At 37.1% G+C, this 15,788-nt stretch overlaps 1 protein-coding gene across 5 annotated transcripts in view; it reads left to right on the top strand.

Annotated features, from left to right (window-relative positions):
- Positions 1 to 15,788, top strand: part of LOC118498574 (teneurin-1-like) — a 322,780-nt gene that overhangs the window by 148,031 nt on the left and 158,961 nt on the right. The window lies entirely within an intron of this gene.

The following is a 15,788-nucleotide window of genomic DNA, read 5'->3' as shown; positions in this document are numbered from 1 at the left end:
TGATGCAGAGGTGTGATCTGAAATATTTGGATACTTCCTATGGACTAGCAGCTCATGAGTCCCTATTGAGGTTTGCTTGCCATGAGGAACTTTTTTCTAATAGCTTGTCATTTCAGACTACAGTCTTTGAAGCTTCTTTCTAGAGATAATCTCTCAATGTGATCATAAGGCAAATGACCAAAAATATGTATTTTTATCATAAAACACCATACATAACATTCTCAACATAGAATACCATAATGTAACATTCATAACATTCAAAACCACTTGACATGTAAAACCAAGGTGGCATGGAAGGTTCCAGCCGGCCTGAAAGGTTTACCAGTGTTGCCTTGCTATTTTTTCCCTACACTTCTAAAGATTTTTTAGTTATTACTGTCCCTCAAACCTTTGAATACTACTGTCCCAAACCTTGCTTCATGACAGTCCTTATGTGGGCAATTCATTTACCAAGAAATACAGTTTCTTAACAATGAAGTGAGAAGTCATTACTTTGATAACACAAAGCCACACTTCATGTCTTGGTGACCAATGGGTAGTCTTATAAATTACTGACAAATAATAGGAGATGGCAATTACTGCACTGCCGCCACTGATAGATAAATCTGTGCCATATTAATCTGGCTTTTATTATCTCTTAAAACATCATCAGATTGATTTTAGAGTAGCAGGGATATAAAATAAACATACAAGATACCTTTACAGTATAAGCAAGGAAAACCAGCCTTGTTTATGCCAGAAAATTCCGTTGTCGAAATGGAATGACATTTCTAAGCAACTTCTTGTTTCAGCACACACAAAAAAATGTATATCTGTTACCTACTTTACTTTAAAAACTATAGCGCCAATTTGTTGTAGAAGGAAAATCACAGGACTGAAAGAAGGAGAAACCAATGTTTTAGTTCTGCCTGTGTCGCTAACAAGCTATATGACCTTTAACAAGTCACTTAAGTTCTCTGCACCTTAGTTTCCACTATGTAAAATTATATGGTTAAATTAGATGACCTTCAAGACCGCTTTTGGTTTTAATATCTTACAATCTAATATGATGAAGGCACAATATTGCCACATGTACCATATTTATATTTATATATCTTAATTGCATGGCCTGACAGCAGTATGCAACTGCAGAGAGCTCGCACCTTTTTGAGGATGAAAAGAGAGAATGTGGATACTGAGGCAGGCTAGTATAATAACTAACACTTGTATGTTAATAATTCACCCAACACATATTTACTGAACACATAGGTGCCAGATCAATGGTAAGCATATAGGTAAAAATGAAACATTCCCTTTCCCTTCACACATAATAGTGAAGGACGTAGATCTTTAATATAGAAAAGTCTTGATTAACTGGATGCTTAGGGAAGAGAATGTTAAATGAAGCTTTTTAAAAATTAACACAGCTAACTTTTATTTGCCTTTGTAGTTGAAACATTTTATAAAACTGCAGACCATTTTACTATCATTATAAGTACAGTACAGTTTAGTGAACATAATTGCATTTTATTTTTAGTACTTGGGAATTTTTTTCAGGATCTCATGTTCATCATATTAAAAGCAGTTCTTATTGTACAGGACAAGTAGGAGATGGGATGATTTATACTGGGTGAGCTCACTTCTTGGTAGATGAGTTTGTTTTTGTTTTTTTTTAAAGATTTTATTTATTTTTATTTATTTTTAGAGAGGGAAGGGAGGGAGGGAGAGAGAGAGATAGAGAGAGAGAAACATCAATGTGCGGTTGCTGGGTGTTATGGCCTGCAACCCAGGAATGTACCCTGGCTGGGAATCGAACCTGGGACACTTTGGTTCCCAGCCCACGCTCAATCCACTGAGCTACGCCAGCCAGGGCTCGATGAGTTTGTTTTTATTTCAGTAAATATAAGATAGCTACTTGCTTGGTCACCGTGTTTCTTTTTCTCATAAAAGTTGAGTATAGAATATGAAACAAAATGTTTCATTAGTTGGGTTTCAGGTAATTAAAGTTTTACTTACATAAAATCCCAATCATTAACATAGGGGTCTAGTTGCTTTTTTGGCAAGGAAGTAGTATGCTTAGTTTTTGGTGTCAGATTTAGTTAGGAACATGGCCTGACCACACACGATAGTATCCAGAAGAGATGAACCAGAAAGTGGCAGGTAAAACATGCTGTAGTTACTATTTTTTACCCAATTTTATTGAGATATAATTGACATAAAACACTATGTAAGTTTAAGATATATTATGCAATATGGATAAAGGAAGTTAAAGTACTTGGGGTAAAGAAAAAAGAGCAGGAGATATCTCTATCTTATGTCTATTTGAAGAGCTGTCTTGTGGGGGAGTGAGTGGAATCCCACTTGGAAGGGATCTGAAAGGTTGTCTAGTCCAATACTTCCATAATATATTCATGTAATATTTGAAGATCTTCCAAAGCATTAGGTGACTGAGGACATTTGGAGAACTTCTGAAGCACGTTATTCCACCCATGACTGCCCTTTTAGCTCTTCTTTACACTGAGCTCAGATATGTCTGTCTACTGGTGTGACTCATACAGAATGCATCAGACCATAGCCCCTTAGATATTTACAAATGTCCTCCTATTGGATGTAATTTTTGCTCTCCTGAATCTGTACAAGTAGACTTGTTCTCCACAAGGTACAGCAGGCATTTAAGGCTCTGCCTACCTTTGGCCTTAATTCTCATTGTTTAACCCATGCCGGCTATATTCCAGCCTCCCCAGACTTTTCTCTGTTTCCTTAACAGGTTATTTGTTTTGTGTCCATCATGCCATTACCTCTTATAGAATATCCCCTTTCCCTTCTGAGACCAGTGAGTGAACCTTCAAGTAATTGTTCAAGGCCCAGATCAAATGCCCTCTCTTTTGACTGTTTGGCAAATCTTCCTATTCATCCCATTTCATAACCATCTCTTTCTCTCAGAAAACTATTTCCTAATAGGTTCTTATATTCATAGCCAATGCCTCTTTTAAATCATTTATAACATTTTAACATGTTCAGGTTTTGTGTGTTTGCCCAGCTAGGAAGTGAACACTTGGGGTTAAATACCATGTCTTATTCATATTTTCCCCTCAGTTTAATGTGTTTTAAAAATTAATGTATAAGTGACATACTCATATAAAGTAGTAGTACTTCATTTAATTCATTGCTTATAAACTTCATTTATCAATTTCATGTGATGTCACCTAATTTTACCTTCTAAAGTGTGATTTATTTAATCCAGAACTTCATTTGTTAGACTCCCATCACATCCCTTTCTTCTCAGCCTTTGTCCTTCCAGGTGAAGAAATTTAATACTTATTGTCTGTTCCCCAGTCTATTGATTCAGGTTTTTCTGGATCTTTCCCATAAAATATCATGGAGCACAATACTAAATAGGAATAATTGGGGGTGCATAGGGGGAAGGAGGCATGCCAGGAATGGATAGCACCATTCATCTTAGGCCAAAGTCCTAACCAATGTCACTCCGCCACCACCACTTATCTTCATTCTAGATTGCTTCCCCCAGGACAGCTCCTAATTCTCACTGAATCACAGAGCAGTTGTGATTATTTCCAAGTCATTGGTTTATTATTAGTTTGCCTTTCTTTGCTCAGTAATGAAAATTAGAGAGTGTTTTACTTAAAATTATGTGCATTTTAACATGTGGTGTTAGAATATTAGTTCTTACTCTTCCTTTAACCATATATGTCACAAAGCATTTCAGGTCAGTTCTTAATCAGCTTTTCACTGGAGTTTATAGAAAATTACAGGATATGTTAAAGTCAATTTCTATTCTCTCAGAAAAACAAAAGAGGAAGGATGAGGAGAAAAAGTGTAAAGGGTTGAATGGGAGCCTGAAGTTAGCTTAGTTTTGGTGAGAGTTTTGTAACAAAAAAACCCTGCTTCTGAAACAAAAAATAAAAGAAAAACAACCACCTCAATAAGCCATATCAGACATTAGCAGCATTAAGAAACCTGTGACCTGCTACACAGTTCATTCATGACAGGATTTGCCTGCCTCACCAATAGTTTTAGAATAAATGCTCTTGAGCTTGAGTTGCTGAATGCTCAGATGAGTGATACAATAGATCAGCTAGAACCCAACAAGTAATGAGCAGACATGAATACTTCTCAAAACAGGGGAGCAATAGGAAAAGCTTTTATTAGATAAATTATAGATCTTCTTCTCCCTGTCAACAAATAGCATTGCAAATTCTTTCCCCTAGAGTCTCTGGCAAAACAATACTTATCCAGAAGGCTCCTACACAAACTGAAATCTATTTGAACACCAATGTTATTTGGGAATAAATGGTCTAAAATCCTTGGGAAGAAGCTGCTCGTGTAACTGGATTTTTGTTGACATTGGATTAAACTTCAGACCCCTTGACTTGGATTCTAAGGAAAATTAACCTTCTCTTTAGGGGTATTGAGACAAGAATCTGCAAACTAATGTACTGTTATGGTGAGAAGTAAACATTGATTTTCTGAGCTGCCATTTCTATTTCTGAGAAAAACTGTTTGAAAGTCACTGAAAATGAGGAATTTTTGTTTGAAGTCCTATAGCTATAAATATTATATGTTTGGGCCTTTTACTTTTTCTTTATGCCAGATATTTTTCCCTTTAAGTAAATGACATATTTAGGCTCAGATATGTGAGTTGAATCAAAAGCTAGAAGGAGTCATTCTAGCCCTGGCTGGTATGGCTCAGTAGATGAGTGCTGGCCTGCAAACCAAAGGGTTGCTGGTTCGATTCCCAGTCAGGGCACATGACTGTATTGCAGGCCATGTCCCCAGTAGGGGCCATGCGAGAGACAATCACACATTGATGTTTCTCTCCCTCTCTTTATCCTTCCCTTGCCCTGTCTCTAAAAAATAAATAAAGTACTTTTTAACAACAGAAAATAATTCTATGAAACAAAAAGGAGCCATTATAGCTTGAAGAAACCCTGCTTGGGGACATTCATAGCATGTGTTCCTAGGCTCACTCCTCCTCTGTGGTCTTGTAGGACTTTAACAAAAATGTTAAAATTGGATCTCTTTCAAGCATTGAACAAGTTCCTTTTTTGCTTGTTGTAGGATTTGCTGTGGTAGGAGGCAGCTCTTTAAACAACAATTGTGCAAAATTCTACCAAATTGAAGTAATGTTTAAAAAACTGGACCTAAGTTTAAACCAGCCAATCAAATACCAAACATGAGAACATTTAAAGCAATTAGAATTAGAAATAAAATGGTTTGCATGAATCACTGAGCTTAAAATTTCTTAACATTCTCTGAACTGAATATGTTGCAGGGCAATGTTTCATTCAGTTTAATTCACTAAATTAAATGATGGCTTATTTTCATGTTTTGTTATTGCCTTTAAGAAATCCATACAATATTATTTAAAAATCAACCCATTAGCAAAAGAATTATAATACTATATTTTCAATCTGAAAATTACCTTAGAGTCTAATCTGACTGCCTCCTTTCTCAGATGACAAAATTGAGACCCAGAGAAAATGTACAAATGCATGTCTCATATAACCTTGATATTCTCTCAGCTCAGTGATTTTGCAGTACTGGAAGATGTTCCCTATGCAGTCAACTCTTTGGGGGGCTATAACTTGAAGAGAGCAATAATGAGGGATATTGAAAATTGCTGCCCTACCCTGGCTGGTGTGGCTCAGTAGATTGAGTGTGGGCTGCGAACCAAAAGGTTGTCAGTTTGATTCCCAGTCAGGGCACATGCCTGGGTTGTGGGCCAGATCCCCAATAGGGGGTGTGTGAGAGGCAACCACACATTGAAAAAAAATTGCTGCCCTGGCTGGTGTGGTTCAGTGGATTGGGCATCATACTGCAAACCTAGAGGTTGCTGGTTCAGTTCCCAGTCAGGGCACATGCCTGGGTTGTAGGTCAGGTCCTCAGTTCGGGGTGTGTGAGGGGCAACCGATCGATGTTTCTCTCACACACTGATGTTTCTCTCCTCTTTCTCCTTCTGCTCTCTCTAAAAATAAATTTTAAAGAATTTAAAAAATTACCACTATTTCTCTTCTTCCCTTCTTTAGCATAAGTAGCTAGACCCAGAATCAGGCTTATTGGAGGGAGAGCCTCTGGACTAGAAGCCAGAACTAGGTGGAACTATGGAAGGTAGTCCCAGACTTTATGAGTTTCAGAAAAAAGCTGGCCCAGACAAAGATTTATCTGTGGAATACTCTTAATCCTGTAGCAATCCTGTGTTCTTTAGCTCCCAGCTTCCTACCAGCTCTCACTGCTAGCCCCCAGCTTCCTACAAGTTTGTCCAGTTTAAGGCACAGACTTAGATTTAAAAGAATCCTTACACATAAGTCATCTATTCCTATTGTTTGAGTCCTTTCCATAATTTTCTTCACAAGTGGCCATTATGCATATGTGGCTATGACATAACTTTATGCCATTCAGCTATTCTAGTCACTCTCTTCTCAACAGTCTCTCTTTGGTCCATGGCCTTTAAGACTTTTTTTCTTAATTTAAGTATTATTGGTATACAATATTATATTGGTTACATGAGTTTCAGATGTACAATATACTGATTCAGGCTTTTAAAGATGGGCAGCCCCTAACTGAATACACCACTTCAGGTATAGTCTGGGTACACAAGTTAGATCAAGAATATCATCTTTTTATTTCTAGAGCCTATATTTCTATTCACATAGCCTGTACTCACATCAGCCACATTATCCTGCCAACTCATTGTGCTTGCAGTCAACTAAAATTTCTTAGTTTCTCATACTAATTTAAAACCAATTTTTCCCATGATGTACTTATATAGCAGAGATATTTTTAATACAGATGCAAGATTTTATATTTATGTCTATGAAATTATAACATGTCATATTTGCCTCATAGTTATATCTTGGCATGAATTTGGGGTGTCACAATTATACCATTCAATAGGCTAGCTATTCAAACTAGTTCTGTGTCATTTAAAAACTATTTCCTCACTCATGGCCTGCATAAAAATGTTAAATAGGATGAGGGGAAGGAGATCACTACAGACAAATTAACCAACTACAACCTTGGTATGGTTGTTCATTCAATTATGTGCCAACTTAAGTGCACCATCATTTATCTTATACTGTTTAATCTTGTGTAATAGTATATTATGAAAGACATTGCAAACTGCTTTATGAATCTGAAACACTCATATCAAACCATTTCCTTGTCCTGTCAATTTAGTCAGTCTGCTGAAAAGGAAAGTGAATTAATCTGCCAAGGCAAATCGCAAGTATGCCTATGCTGAGTACTGGTACTCACTGCTTTCTCATTCAGAGGTAATTCTGTACTCTCAGAAATCTTTTATGATGGCTAAGAAACCTAAATGTTTTTATAATACTACCTCCTCATGAATCTTGGGCTTTAATTTATTCTTACTAATGAGTCTTTTATTGTTTCTTGTCAAAAAATTAAATCTCTTTGACAGAAAAAGCAGATGGAAAATAAGGGTTATCTACTTATTGATTCTAGGATTTGTTTGACAAGTAGGATCACTATACCACCAACTCCAGCAGTGTTTTTATTCATTCATTTTTAAGCTTGCCCTAGATATACCTAAAAATACCTCCATGCTTGAATTAATTAATTAATTAATTAATTTATAAACAGAGCAGAAGGGAAGGAGAAAGAGAGGGAGAGAAACACTGTGTGGTTGTGCCTCTTGCATGCCCCCTACTGGAGACCTGGCCTGCAACCCAGACATGTGCCCTGACTGGGAATCGAACCGGCAGCCCTTTGGTTCACAGGCTGGTGCTCAATCTACTGAGCCACAGCAGCCATGGCTTTTCTATGCTTAAATTTTTCTCCCTGAACTTTTTGGCCTCCATGTCCTTCACAAATTGTATTAGTTTTAGCTAGTTAGGCCCTATTTTTAGTAATATGCTATTGTTTTTATCTTTTCATATCACCATTAAACACTATGTGACTTTGGCTGGTGTGGCTCAGTGGATTGAGTGCTGGCCTGTGAACCAAAGGGTCTCCAGTTAGATTCCCAGTCAGGGTACATGCCTGGGTTGTGGGCCAGGTCCCCAGTGGGGGACATGTGAGAGGCAACCACACATTAATGTTTCTCTCCCTCTCTTTCTCCCTCCTTTGTCCTGTCTCTAAAAAGTAAATAAATAATTATTTAAAAGTATATATGACTTTGTCAAAAAGTTCTAATTTGTGGCCATATCTTAATCCTATGGATATTTCCCCTTCATCTCCCATCACTACTACTAGGATAATGATGATGAAGGTTATAAAGGTGACAATTTCAACAGGAGTATTATGGGAGCTCATAGCAATTAAGTTCTTATTATGTGTCAGGAATTATGCTCTCTTAGACTGTTCAGGTTGCTATAACAAAGTACCACAGCTGGGTGACTTATAAACAACAGTAATATATTTCTCACAGTTCTGGAGGCTGGACTGTCCAAGATCAAGATATTAGCAGGTTTCGGTTCTGGTGAGAGCCTGCTTATTGCTTTGTCTTCCCATAGCAGAAGGGGCAAGAGATCTATATGGGGTATCTTTTATAAGGGCACCAATCCATGCTTGAGGGCTCCATCCAAAAGACCTAATCACCCTGATAGGTCCCACCTCCTAACATTATTACATTGGGGGCTACTATTACAACATGTAAGATTTGGGAGGACATAAACATTCAATCTGTAATATAGTCAAGGTGCTTTTCCCGTGTTAACTCTAATTTTTACACTAACCCTTTGAGATAGAGTCTATTATTATCTCCACTTCACATATAGGCATATGAAGGCATAGAGAGTTTAAGTACTTTGTCCCAGATCTCACAGCTGAAAGCCTGGCATTATCATTTCATAGCCTGAGATCTCAACTGTATTGCTTGAGAACAGGGGCGAGATGCTGAAGGGTTGAATTGTTGGGGGCATTATGATGCAGTCTCAGAACATTTTGTAAGCAAACTCACGGGATATACAGAATTAGTTTTTGGCACACCTCTTCTCCTCTTCCACACATTTAATTCCTCTTATTGCTTCTTGTTGCCAGCCTCTGGGTTTCCTCTACTTGTAAGCTGTCCCTAGCTCTTCAGCTAAACTCTGAAGTTCAAATGTATGGTTTAGGTTATAGCTGCTCTGTTGTTTCCCATGTATTGTAGCCAAGCACATGTTACATGTGGGCTGTACATGAAATCCTTGTGGAATTAAATAAATGACAAACATTGGGATTCATTGGTTAAAGAATAATAATGAGCTGTGTTCTAGAGGAAGGTGCATGCACATTCAGGAACATTCTCAAATGAACTGTGAGTACTGAGAGAAACATAATACCTGGCATAGAGCCATGTTCAGTGACTGTCTGCAATAAATGAATGGGTCAGAGAGGCAGAGAGTTTCCCTGGATTATGATCAATATCAATTGTTCCTGTACCTTATATCTGTAAAATATATACTCTCTTGAAGCCTAACTGATGCAGTACACTAAAGTCTTGTATTCAGATATGAGTCATAGTAATTATACCAGCAGTTTTAAATACTATTTCGTTACAAGTTCACTTAAAAACACAAGTGTGGATCGGTATGCCGTGGATGCACACACAGATACACAATCTCCAAAGAGACAAGGATATTATGGTTTTTTGTTTGGGTAAACAGATCAACTCCTAGTGTCTTTCAGCGAGGTTAATACAGTTTTATTATCTGAATATCTAAGTAAATCTTAAGGTGCAAATTGACTCAGACCTATTCAAATTTGATATCAGACTTTAGACAAATCCTTTCATAACAAAAAATAAATGGAGAACATATGATGGCTTAAGTCTTTTATATATAATTATATGGTTCCCAGAGGGGACTTATAATTGAATTATAAGCTGCCTCATGAGTATTCTAGCTGGTGTTTAGAGAACCGCGAAGCAGAGCTGAGCAATTTTTTTTCACCAGCTAGAATGTGAACAAGACACCCTATAATTCAATTATAACTAGCCTCCAGGAACCATATAATTATATTCTAAAGTAGTTTGGGGAAACTGGGAAACTGAATGTTTTTCAACACATTCTATATGTTTAAATGATAATTTGATAATTTTGCTTTACCTCTCACCTTTCCTAATTACATAGGCATAGGGAATCTTTGTGACCTATTCCCATGTACTTTTCAAAACTTCAGAATAAATTATTATTGTAGAAAGTTCTTAGCTTATTCTCCTTTGTTGTAGGTCCTCAGTTTTCTCAACTATGAAATGACAACTTGATTTAGATGATCTGTAAAGTACTTTCTAACACTAACAGTAACTGTGTCTGGTATTGGTAAGGATCTTCAGAGAAGCAGAACCAATATGACGGATCTATCAATCATGTGTGTATGTGTGTGTGTGTGTGTGTGTGTGAGAGAGAGAGTGTGTGGACGGAGGAGGGAGAGAGAGACAGAGATGTTGAGGAATTGGGGTAGCACCTCCAAAATCTGCAGGGTAGGGTGGCAGGCTGCTGGCCTAGGGAAGAGTTAATGTTGCAGCTTGAGTCTGACCCCAGTCTGGAAGCAGAACTCCCTCTTCCTTGGGGCACCTCAGTCTTTTATCTTAAGGCCTTCAACTTATTGGATGAGGCCCACTCACATCATGGAAGCTAATCTGCTTTACTCAGAAAAAATCTGCTGATTTAAATGTTAATCACATAAAAAAAACACTTTCATGGCAACATCTAGACTGGTATTTGGCCAATAAGTGAGTATCACACCTAGGCAAGGTTACATATAACATTAACCATCAAAAGTCAATATAGCAAGAAAATTTTGTACTCTTCAGGGCCTGCTTCTCCAGATTGTGGATTATGTTTCAGGGACATGAATGTAAATCAGGAAGGTGAAACTTTAGATCTGAAGCTGTGGTATTATAATTCAACATTGCTATGAATGTGTGAAAGTAGATGCTTGTATTTGTAACAAACTCATCGTAAGCAATATGCTTTCACACGGAAAATGACCCATGTAAGTCTCTTTCCTATTGAAGGCCTCAAAATTTCCATTCTATAAATAACTGAAGATGCAATAACTCTCCATAGATAATCCACCCATATCTACTTTTCTACCATCTTAGCATCTTATGGGAAGTTTCCTCTGAGCAACTAGTAATTGTGGTGACTATATTAATTTTTAAGTTTGAACTAGTTTTTAATAAAAAAAAAAAATAATGCATTCAGCCCTGGCTGGTGTAGGTCAGCATATTGAGTGCTGGCCTTGCGAACCAAATGGTCGTGGCTAGATTACCAGTCAGGGCACATGCTTGGTGCGGGGAAGGTCCCCAGGAAGGAGGTGCATGAGAGGCAGCCACACATTGATGTTTCTCTTCCTCTCTTTCTCCCTCACTTCCCCTCTCTAAAAATAAATAAATAAAACATTTTTTTTAAGTAATGCATTCAGATGTATGTGAATGCTCATAATGGCACTATTCATAGTAGCTGGAAAGTGGAAACAACCCAAATGTCCATCAGAAGATAAAGAAAGTGGAATATTATTCAGCCATAAAAAGTGAATGAAGTTCTGTTCATGCTACAGTAATGATAAACCTTGAAAACACTATGCATGCTAAGTGGAATAAGACAGTCACAAGAGGCCACATATAATTCCATCTCTTTCCCCCCAAACACTGTTCTGTCCCTTGATTTTTCACTCAGTGATGTTTTCAGACTCTTTCTGTATCAGCATATATACACCTTTAACATTGTTTTGAACAGCTGTGTCTTACTCCTTTATGTGGATACGTCAGATTCTATTTAAACATTTCCCTCCTGAGGAATTCTTAGTTCTTCCCAGTGCTTGTGAAAATGCTGCATAGACATTCTTTTATATCTGTTCACAAGGCAGTGCAAAATATATCTGTAGTATAAATTCTTAGACATGAAATTGTCTAGTCCAAAGGAATTTTTAGATTTTGATAGGTACTAATCGCTGCACTTCCCTATACACTAGTGGGACCAATTTAGACCGCCGCTGACAGTGCCTTAGGGCGATTGTTTCACCAAATTAACACTGGTTATTTTCAAACTCGTTAATCTTTGTCAATATCATGGGCAAAAAAAATTCTCATTTCAGTTTTTAGTTGTTAATGAAGTGGAACATCTTATATTTTGCCACAAGTATATTTTCCTGTGAATTTTCTGTACACTTTTTTCCCTTTTGTATTGAAGTATTGGTCTTTTAATTATTGATTTGTAAGAGCTCTCACACATTAAGGAAATTAGCCCCTTGTCTCTGGGTTCTTGTCTGCTGCCAGAATTCCCTACATTTTCATTTTTCTTTATCTTGTGTTTATGGCACTTTTTGGATGGGTACTTTTTAAAAGTTGTTGTTTTCTTGCTTTCAGTAAATTGGAATGTACAGTGGAAAATATACTCCAAGCTGAAATCACACATTTATATTACTTATTATTTTTCAATGAGGCCATCAAGTCTGCTCTGGAGAAATGCTCACATCACCACTGGACTCATTATTTTACTTCACAGATTCTTGTCCTCATGGTATTGGATATTCCTTAATTCTCATCCTGAAGTTTGCTTTTAATTAAATTTTTTCAAAAGATTTTATTTATCCAGCCCTGGCTGGTGTAGCTCAGTGGACTGAGTGCTGGCCTGTGAACCAAAGGGTTTCTGGTTCGATTCCTGGTCACTGCACATGCCAGGGTTGTGGGCCAGGTCCCCTGTAGGGAGCACATGAGAGGCAACCACACACTGATGTTTCCCTCCTTCTCTTCCTCTCTCCCATCCCCTATCTCTAAAAATAAATAAAATCTTAAAAAAGATTTTATTTATTTATTTTCAGAGAGAGGTGAAGGGAAGGAGAAAGAAAGGGAGAGAAACATCATTGTTGGTTCCCAGGCCAGCACTCAGTCCACTGAGCTACACCAGCCAGGGCTGAAGTTTGCTTTTAGATAAGGGTATTTTTTGTGGTTTACTTTTTAATTGGTCACAGATTGATCAATAAAAACATGAACAGTGAACAGATTTCAGTTCTTTTCTCTTTGTCAAGTCATTCTCACTTCATTCAGTAGAACAGCTGCCACAGTGTTTACATATTTGCTAATTTAACTCTGTTACTCCTTTCTCATATACCATGCACATGATTCTAACATGGAGACAAAAAGACATAAAATAGTTTAGAGTAGAAAATGCAATTAAAAAAAGAAAGGCCTGACAATAGTGTATTCGCTATTAGGACTACTTTCATTTTCTCTTTCCTCCTTCCCTCCTTTATTCTCTCCCTCATTTCTATTTTAGTTTTTTCATGTTTCCTTTTCCCCTTTCTTCCTTTCACCTCTCCTTTCTTGCTTCCCTCCCTCTCCCCCCCAATTATGAAAGAAACACATATCCACAGTGAAATATATACAGTGGGACAAAAGTAGGCTTACAGTTGTTCTTATAGAAAAATAATACAGTAATTAATACATAATAATACAAGAATAAATTCTATTTTGCATAGTTACTACAGTAAACCTACTTTTGTCCCACCCTATATGTGTGCATGTATATAGATAAAAACATATTGAAAAATCTTCACAAACAGGATATATAAATTTAAACCAGCACCACCCCTCCCAGACAACTCTCTGTTCATGTGACCCAGAAAGTACAAGTTTTCTTAATGTATTTTTCTTGAAATTTTTTATTGGAGTACCAATGGGAATGTGCAATCTAATATATTGTCTTAGAAGAGTATATGCATAGAAGTGCATGTGGGTCCCTTAAGAATCATTATCTCAGGCTATACCCTGATTTCAATGCTATCATTGCTAAAGTTTTTCTTAGGGTTTCTTTGTGCCTATAGATTTTAGACCTTGGGAATTGTCATGAAATGCTCTTACTAGTAGAATTTGTTTTCTTTGCAGATGAATTTGATTTGGGGGAACAACCAAATTGTATTTTCAGGCCAGTATGTTGAATATAGGTTTTTAAAATGTGAGGTATGACCTTTGATCAAAAACACTAGTACAGCTGATTTTTTAAAGCAGCTCAAAAACAAACACTGAAGATAGTCATTAGGGAGGAATTCTAAAAATGTTTCCAGTAATGACAACATCATTTCTATGTTTAAGGCATCACAAGTCGGCAGAATCCATGAAGGAGCCAAGGCTCATTTGGATGTATGAATTCTGCTGTGCTGGTTTTTGGATGTCAGAGTTTTGCTTACAAAGTTTGCCTTAGTTCCCCTCCTTAAGAGCCCGAGAAGCCTCAAAGTAGGTTAGCAGTATGGTATATCCAACTGACTCCTGCTTCTGACAGTAGCCCTGAGGGATATAATAACAATCTCAGAGGTGATGGAGAGCCCCCTGGATTTCTTTGGCGGTCTTTAATAACCTGTTGTACAGTTGCTCTTTTTATTTTTTACATCTATTTTTTAAAAATGTCTGATTATAGTCTGTTTTTTAAACAGACATATTGTTTCAGTTAAATTTATTTCTTATCTCTTCAGAGAAGCAATATATATGTCTTATGACATTCTTCATCATCATTCACATTAAGCTACTTCTGGGGGAAAAAAAAACAAAAACTTTTCAAAAGCTTCCACGTGATGAAATCATTATTATATCCTAATGTTCAAGAATTCCTTGCTTCAGGACTACTTCTGTTTTCATTGACTTTGATGGCCAGCATAGAAGCTTATTATTTCAATTAATGAAGGGCACCATAATAATTGTTAGTTTTTATTCTATAACATGTGTGACTTCTTGGTTTGGTAGAACTAGCAAAAACATTTCAATGTGATTATAAAGAGGATTTGTGTTACTATGTGTGGGGCACGAAAGAAATAAAAGCCATTCACAGGAAGTGAGCCTTGATTTCTAAGCATGATAGGGTATGCCGGAGGAGGCCAGTTATTTGGACTTTTAATAAGAGCCCTGATTTTCAAAATGAAGGACAGTGTTCTTAATGAACCGCATATTTCCTTCAACATTCTGTTTAGATCAATGTGATAGGCCCACCCTATGTTGACTAGCTGTTTTCGATACATAATGGTTGATGTCTGCAATGAAGTCTTCCATCAGGCAGCCTCAGTTCTTGTTAAATAAGGACTTCCATGCTCTTTTCACTGCTTTGTTCCTGTTTGGCATGTGGCCTGTCACTGTAACTGAATGGGTAAAATGTATATAAAAGAGCTTAAAATAGTGTTATGGAATCTATGTTAAAATGCCATTTCTTCATTCTAAGGGCATGTGTTGAATACCTACTATGTGCCAGACACTGTGGCAGTTACTGGAGATAGAGGAACGGAGATCATGGCCTGTGTCCTCAAGGAACTTGTAGTCTGAGGACAGAAGTTGGAGTAGGGAGATCTGATCACCAGGGTAAACAAGTATAAAAGGTGGTGGCAAAGAAGTGTCTGCATGGCATGGATTGACTATACTAAAGACTTCCTCAAATCTCCTCTCCCATTAAAAAAACTCAAAATAAAGAAAAGGCAAGCCTGAATTTGAATTTCAGCCCTACCTTTTATGAGCTGCAAACTTGGTGAGAATCTGGTGAATGTTCTCCAAATTCTGTGAGCCTTTGTTTTCTTTTTGTACAATTGAGATAATAATAATCATTATGTAACAGAATTTAGATGAGCTTTATAATTTATGCTTATTGTATGACTAGCCTGTTTTGAGTAGTTGATAAATGGTGGCTAGGATCACGATTCTTAATATATAATTTGTGCATAGGGATTGCATGATGTGTGACTGAGTTTTTCTTTTCAGAAACAAGATTTTTACAATTTGAAAGGTGACAGACGTTAGAAAAGAAAATGACTGAATTTCCCTAAAGCCTTACACATCCTTGCAGATCACACCAAACATGCTTTTATGG

This window comes from Phyllostomus discolor, chromosome X (genome assembly GCF_004126475.2).
Source record: "Phyllostomus discolor isolate MPI-MPIP mPhyDis1 chromosome X, mPhyDis1.pri.v3, whole genome shotgun sequence".
NCBI lineage: Eukaryota > Metazoa > Chordata > Mammalia > Chiroptera > Phyllostomidae > Phyllostomus > Phyllostomus discolor.
The sequence above is the reverse complement of the archived record's forward strand: the minus strand, read 5'-3'. Positions and strand labels throughout refer to the sequence as shown.